Source organism: Salmo trutta, chromosome 37 (assembly GCF_901001165.1).
Source record: "Salmo trutta chromosome 37, fSalTru1.1, whole genome shotgun sequence".
NCBI lineage: Eukaryota > Metazoa > Chordata > Actinopteri > Salmoniformes > Salmonidae > Salmo > Salmo trutta.
The window spans coordinates 21,257,334-21,264,522 of NC_042993.1; the positions used below are offsets into that span (position 1 = coordinate 21,257,334).

The 7,189-nt window shown below is 43.4% G+C and overlaps 1 long non-coding RNA gene across 1 annotated transcript; it reads right to left on the reverse strand.

Annotated features, from left to right (window-relative positions):
- Positions 1-2,444: 2,444 nt before the first annotated feature.
- Positions 2,445-7,073, reverse strand: LOC115176725 (uncharacterized). Its single transcript, XR_003872274.1, has 2 exons — positions 7,000-7,073; positions 2,445-2,856 (listed from the first exon to the last, which is right to left on the reverse strand). It is a non-coding gene; the product is annotated as an uncharacterized LOC115176725 (long non-coding RNA).
- Between the last annotated feature and the right edge of the window lie 116 nt (positions 7,074-7,189).

Consider the following 7,189-nt stretch of genomic DNA (forward strand, 5'->3'; position numbering starts at 1 on the left):
GGACCTACTGAAGAGATGAGTCTTCAATAAAGACTTAAAGGTTGAGACCGAGTCTGCGTCTCTCACATGGGTAGGCAGACCATTCCATAAAAATTGAGCTCTATAGGAGAAAGCCCTGCCTCCAGCTGTTTGCTTAGAAATTCTAGGGACAGTTAGGAGGCCTGCGTCTTGTGACCGTAGCATATATGTAGGTATGTACGGCAGGACCAAATCGGAAAGATAGGTAGGAGCAAGTGCATGTAATGCTTTGTAGGTTAGCGGTAAAACCTTGAAATCAGCCTTAGCCTTAACAGGAAGCCAGTGTAGATAGCCTAGCACTGGAGTAATATGATTAAATCTTTTGTTTCTAGTCAAGATTCTAGCAGCAGTGTTTAGCACTAACTGAAGTTTATTTAGTGCTGTATCCGGGTAGCCGGAAAGTAGAGCATTGCAGTAGTCTAACCTAGAAGTGACAAAAACATGGATTAATTTTTCTGCATCATTTCTGGACAGAAAATTTCTGATTTTTGCAATGTTACGTAGATGGAAAAAATCTGTCCTTGAAACAGTCTTGATATGTTCGTCAAAAGAGAGATCAGGGTCCAGAGTAACTCCGAGGTTCTTCACAGCTTTATTTGAGACGACTGTACAACCATCAAGATTAATTGTCAGATTCAACAGAAGATCTCTTTGCTTCTTGGGACCTAGAACGAGCATCTCTGTTTTGTCCGAGTTTAAAAGTAGAACTTTTGCAGCCATCCACTTCCTTATGTCTGAAATACAGGCTTCCAGCGAGGGCAATTTTGGGGCTTCACTACGTTTCATCGAAATGTACAGCTGTGTGTCATAGCAGTGAAAGTTAACATTATGTTTCCGAATGACATCACCAAGAGGTAGAATATATAGTGAAAACAATAGTGGTCCTAAAACGGAACCTTGAGGAACACCAAAATGTACAGTTGTTTTGTCAGAGGACAAACCATCCCCAGAGACAAACTGATATCTTTCCGACAGATAAGATCTAAACCAGGCCAAAACTTGTCCGTGTAGACCAATTTGGGTTTCCAATCTCTCCAAAAGAATGTGGGGATCGATGGTATCAAAAGCAGCACTAAGGTCTAGGAGCACGAGGACAGATGCAGAGCCTCTGTCTGACGCAATTAGAAGGTCATTTACCATCTTCACAAGTGCATTTTTAGTGCTATGATGGGGTCTAAAACCAGACTGAAGCGTTTTGTATACATTGTTTGTCTTCAGGAAGGCAGTGAGTTGCTGAGCAACAGCTTTCTCAAAAAATTTTGAGAGGAATGTTCTTAGGCAAAATTGTGAGTGAGCCCACTCCATTGGCTGAGAAGCAATATAAAGCATCCTGAGACACATGAATGGTCTCAGGATGCTTTACATGAATGGTCTCAGGATGCTTTACTGTTGGCATGACACAGGACTGATGGTAGCGCTCACCTTGTCTTCTCCGGACAAGCTTTTTTACGGATGCCCCAAACAATCGGAAAGGGGATTAATCAGAGAAAATGACTTTACCCCAGTCCTCAGCAGTCCAATCCCTTTACCTTTTGCAGAATATCAGTCTGTCCCTGATGTTTTTCCTGGAGAGAAGTGGCTTCTTTGCTGCCCTTCTTGACACCAGGCCATCCTCCAAAAGTCTTCCACTCACTGTGCGTGCAGATGCACTCACACCTGCCTGCTGCCATTCCTGAGCAAGCTCTGTACTGGTGGTGTCCCGATTCCGTAGCTGAATCAACTTTAGGAGACGGTCCTGGCACTTGCTGGACTTTCTTGAAGCCTTCTTCACAACAATTGAACCACTCTCCTTGAAGTTCTTGATGATCCGATAAATGGTTGATTTAGGTGCAATCTTACTGGCAGCAATATCCTTGCCTGTGAAGCCCTTTTTGTGCAAAGCAATGATGACGGCACGTGTTTCCTTGCAGGTAACCATGGTTGACAGAGGAAGAACAATGATTCCAAGCACCACCCTCCTTTTGAAGCTTCCAGTTGGTTATTTGAACTCAATCAGCATGACAGAGTGAACTCCAGCCTTGTCCTCGTCAACACTCACACCTGTGTTAACGAGAGAATCACTGACATGATGTCAGCTGGTCCTTTTGTGGCAGGGCTGAAATGCAGTGGAAATGTTTTTGGTGATTCAGTTAATTTGCATGGCAAAGAGGGACTTTGCAATTAATTGCAATTCATCTGATCACTCTTCATAACATTCTGGAGTATATGCAAATTGCCATCATACAGACTGAGGCAGCAGACTGTGTGAAAATGAATATTTGTGTCATTCTCAAAACTTTTGGCCACGACTGTATTTGGTGAAATGTCTGGAAGCAGCTTAAAACATACACACAACAACTACTACCAAGTTCAATGCCAGATACTTTTCTCCACAACAATGACATTGTCTATGCTAAATAAGTTTCAATTGTAAAGAAACAAAATAGTTGGGTTAAAATAATTACTCTTTATTCAATGGGGCTCTGCAAAATACTTTTCTATTTCACCCATACAACAATATAGCCTACTATTAAAGTACAGTATGTTTACAATATCATAAACAATAGTCTTTCACACGTTCCAAATGATATGTTACTGCATTTATTCCTACGGTTTAAGTGGTCACTTTTGTCATGACGACAAGGTGAAATTGCTCTACTCAAATAGCACAACAAAATCATTCAGATTGACGAAAGCACGGCATATAACAACCATCTCGTATAACTGAGATTTGTCTCCTTTCATATCTGGAATAAAACAAAGTAGTAGAAGTAGAAACTGATGTTGCTGCGGCATTGCTCATCTTCACAGTGGGAATCCAGTCGACATCGGTGTCTTGATAGAGGTCAGCTGGTGAACCTACAGTAGTACATAAACAAATGAAAAGCACCCCTGATGTTAGAATATCACTTCTTCAGGTCACCTATATCATCAGGGCTCTTAAGTGTTTGGTTGTGTTTAATTCATTCAGGTGTGTTTTAATGTCATATAAAGATTACATCTATTGTTGGGCTGGAACAACCAATAGTCAATACAGCAGGTTGTCCTATCCCAGAGCCCCACCTGTTTTGATCCCCACATTTTTGTTTTTGGGGCTTGCCTGTTTTGCATGTTATTTTGGCATTAATACGTGTCACATATCAGTTTGAAAACATTTCTTGAGTGAGGCAGCTCCAAAATGCAGGTGTTTCAGCCTAGCTCAGTGCTTCTGTGGTGGTGGGGCAAGCCAGCAGAAAATAGGAGCATTGCACCATGACTGGCTTAGTGTTCTGTCACTCATGAGGACACTACGTCATCGCCAAGTTTAAGTCCTTAGTAAGGGTAAACATCCAAAATGTCAGCCATTTGGGTCCTGCCATAGAGTAATATTACAAGTGCCCTTCCAAGAAGGCTCAAGGTCGTTGACCACAGATAAAATTACGTCAAATCACGTTATATGTACAGTAGCTTTGATTGGACTGATCATGTCAACATCTACTTTCAAACCTTAGCTAGCAGTCATCATCATGAATCAAGTCGACAATCTACTGGCAAATCATTTTTAATCTGAGTCATATGAAGAGAAATAATGAAGAGAAATTATAGATAAAACTCATCGGCCATTGGACATAAAGATTACGCAACAAGTTGGAAATGGCAAATTCAACAATGAGTTTGCAGGCCAGTGGTTTGTAAGGAATCAGTGGCTAACTGCGAGCATTGCAAAGCAACCACTAGCCTGCTATTCAATGGAGTGGCTGTGTGTGTTTTTTTTCACAAGTTCCCACCATAAATCCAGAGAATGCCAGACTTTGATGACAAAGTTTGATGACAAAATTTGCCGACAAAGGACCGTAGTTGTCACGACTCCTACCGAGGGTGGCTCCTCTCCCTGTTCGGGTGGCGCTCGGCGGTCGTCGTCACCGGCCTACTAGTTGCCACCGATCCCTTTTTCCTTTTCTGTTGGTTTTGCCTAATTAGTTGCACCTGTGTTTTATTAGGCTTGTTAGCTGGGCTATTTAAGCCCGTATGCCCGCCTGTTCTGTGTGCGGGCTTGATTGTTATTTTCCACTTTATGCTGTGCGGTGGATGTTTGTTTTTTGGGACGTTGTATTTTGTGCGCCCGGCATTTTGGGCGAGTTCTCTTTTTCTGTGCGTAATAAAGAGCACTGCATTGAACTTTTCTGCTTCCTGCACCTGACTCCGCACCCACGACGCCCAGATCATTACAGAAGCCCGCACCAAAGCATGGACGTCCACGGGGAGCTAACGTGTCGGGACACTACTCTCTCCCTCAATGAACTGATGGACATGTCCATCCGACTGGACAATCTGCTGGCTGCCCGCGGGCGTTCAGAAAGGGTCCTGTCAGTTCCACCTCCTAATCCTCCCGCGCCCATTCCTATGGAGCTAGGGGGGCTGCTTCAAGGGGAACCGGAGGAGTGATGGAGTGTGACCGCGTTAATGCCGTGCGTAATTGGCCGACTCCAACCACGGTGAAGGAAGTGCAGCGGTTTTTGGGGTTTGCCAATTACTACCGGAGGTTTATCCGGGGTTTTGGCCAGGTAGTGGCCCCCATTACCTCACTGCTGAAGGGGGGGCAGGTGCGTTTACGGTGGTCGGCAGAGGCGGACAGAGCCTTCAACCAGTTGAAGGCGCTGTTCACTGATGCGCCCGTGTTGGCGCACCCGGACCCCTCTTTACCGTTCATAGTGGAGGTGGACGCGTCCGAGGCTGGGGTGGGTGCCGTGCTATCACAGCGCTCGGGTAAGCCACCGAAACTTTTCAAGGAAGCTCGGTCCAGCGGAGCACAACTATGATGTGGGGGACCGGGAGCTGTTGGCTGTGGTAAAGGCTCTGAAGGTGTGGAGACACTGGCTTGAGGGGGCTAGACACCCTTTTCTCATCTGGACGTACATACCTACACGTATGTTTTCATTGTCTGTTTGTATACTTCTTGTATGTATACTGTTTTTTCTGCAATAAAAAATCAATTAAAAATAATAATAAATAAAAAGGTAAGGGTTCCATAGCCTCAGGCAATACAGCAGAACCTGGATAAGCAGCAAGACCAGGTGGACTGGGGATGGGGATACCCTTACAAAAAAAGATTACAGTTTTGAAACGTGCAGTTGACTGTGGTATTTTGGACGCAGTGATTGCATAATAACTGTAGTGTAATGCAGTGTAACTGCAGTTATAGTGCAGTGTAACTGCAGTTCAACTGCAGTACACTGTACACTGCAGTTGACGGTATTAATTTAGATGCAGTATTTGTAGCATACTGCAGTTATACTGCACTCTGACTGCAATCTTTTTTCGTAAAAGGGCAGCCAGGAGTCCTCAGGCCAGGTAGTCCTGAGGCATGTCCCTAGGGCTCAGATCCTGCAGGAGGGGAGAGGGAGAGAGAGATGGTAGAATTAGAGGGAGCACCTAATAATGCAGGAGAATTACACCAGATAGGACAGACTGACACTTTTCCCCAGAACATAGACTACTGCAGCATAGATACTGAGACTGGGGATTGGGGGACACTGTGGCCCTGTCCAACGATACCCCCGGACAGGGCCAAACAGGCAGGATATAACCCCACCCACTTTGCCAAAGCACAGCGCCCACACTACTAGAGGGATATCAACAGACCGCCAATTTACCACCAACAGACAAGGCTGAGTATAGCCCACAAAGATCTTCCCCACCGCCCGAGCCTGAGGGAGCGCAAAACCGGACAGGATGATCATGTTAGTGACTCAACCCACTCAAGTCAAGTACAGCGAAAAAAGCCTGGCACAACGTGATGCACCCCTCCTAGGGATGGCATGGGAGAGGACTAGTAATCCAGTAACTCAGCCCCCGTAATAGGGTCAGAGGCAGAGAATCCCAGTGGAGAGAGGGGAGCCGGCCAGGCAGAGACAGCAAGGGTGATTCGTCACTCCAGTGCCTTTCCGTTCACCTTCACACCCCTGGGCCAGACTACACTCAATCATAGGACCTACTGAAGAGAGCAGTCTTCAGTAAAGACTTAAAGGTTGAAACCGAGTCTGCGTCTCTCACATGGGTAGGCAGACCATTCCATACAAATTGAGCTCTACAGGAGAAAGCCCTGCCTCCAGCTGTTTGCTTAGAAATTCTAGGGACAATAAGGAGGCTTGCGTCTTGTGACCATAGCATATGCTAGGGTGTACAACAAATTACAGACTATACAAAGACCTTAAAAGATGCACACATATTGATTGTTTTAACAGCTTTCTTATTAGAAGAATGTAGAATGGTCTTAATGTACTGCTCGAATTCCTTATAGAAAACACGGAAAAGTGGTTGTTTATTTGTGAATTTACATTTATGAATATGACATTTTCCATTAGCACAATTAGATTTGTGAGGTAAAATTGTTTTTCTTTATCCTTTTTATAGTTAAGGAAACCGAGCAGCACATTCTCACATAAAAACAAAAGTCATGAAGAATATTAACAATTATAAAACTATGAATACCTTTCCATAATTTCTTTACATGTACACAATGCCAAAATAAATGCAAAACTGTTTCTGGATGCTCAACACAAAAAGTACAGTTAATGTTAATGTATTTTTTGAGTTTCTTCAGGTAATGATTTGCAGGGTAATACTTATGAATCATTCTGAAAGATACCGCTTTGACCTTGTTAACAAGCAGGTATTTGTGTGGTAATAACCAGACTTTTTTCCAACAGAAATGATTGACAAATGTATTCCAGTAAGTTGTGACATAAGGAATGGATACAATATCCATTTGAAATAAAGCACGTATAGATCTGTTGTTCTGAGGGAGCAAGGAGAAACATATTTTCCCTATTGGAGAGTCAACTGGATTAAGCGAGGGTAGGTCAAGGTGAGGTCTGGTTACACCTCTAAACAACATGATAGTTCCAGATGGAATAGCATCAAAGACTATGGCGACCTCTCTAGATGTAACATGGGTATTGTAACGAGATAAAATGCATCATAATTGAGTAACATTCCTTCTGCATTAAAAAGTTGACTCACCAGCAGGATATGATTATGAAACCAGTTCTTAAAAAATAAGACTTGTTTCTATACAAAATATCCTTATTGTTCCAAATGAAATACCTATAGGGGGAAAATTATGTTTATATATTATAGGCCAGGCTAAGAATACTTGTCTATGAAAAGCAGATCATTTTGTTTATGAACCCTCTTTATCGCGAGATTCAAT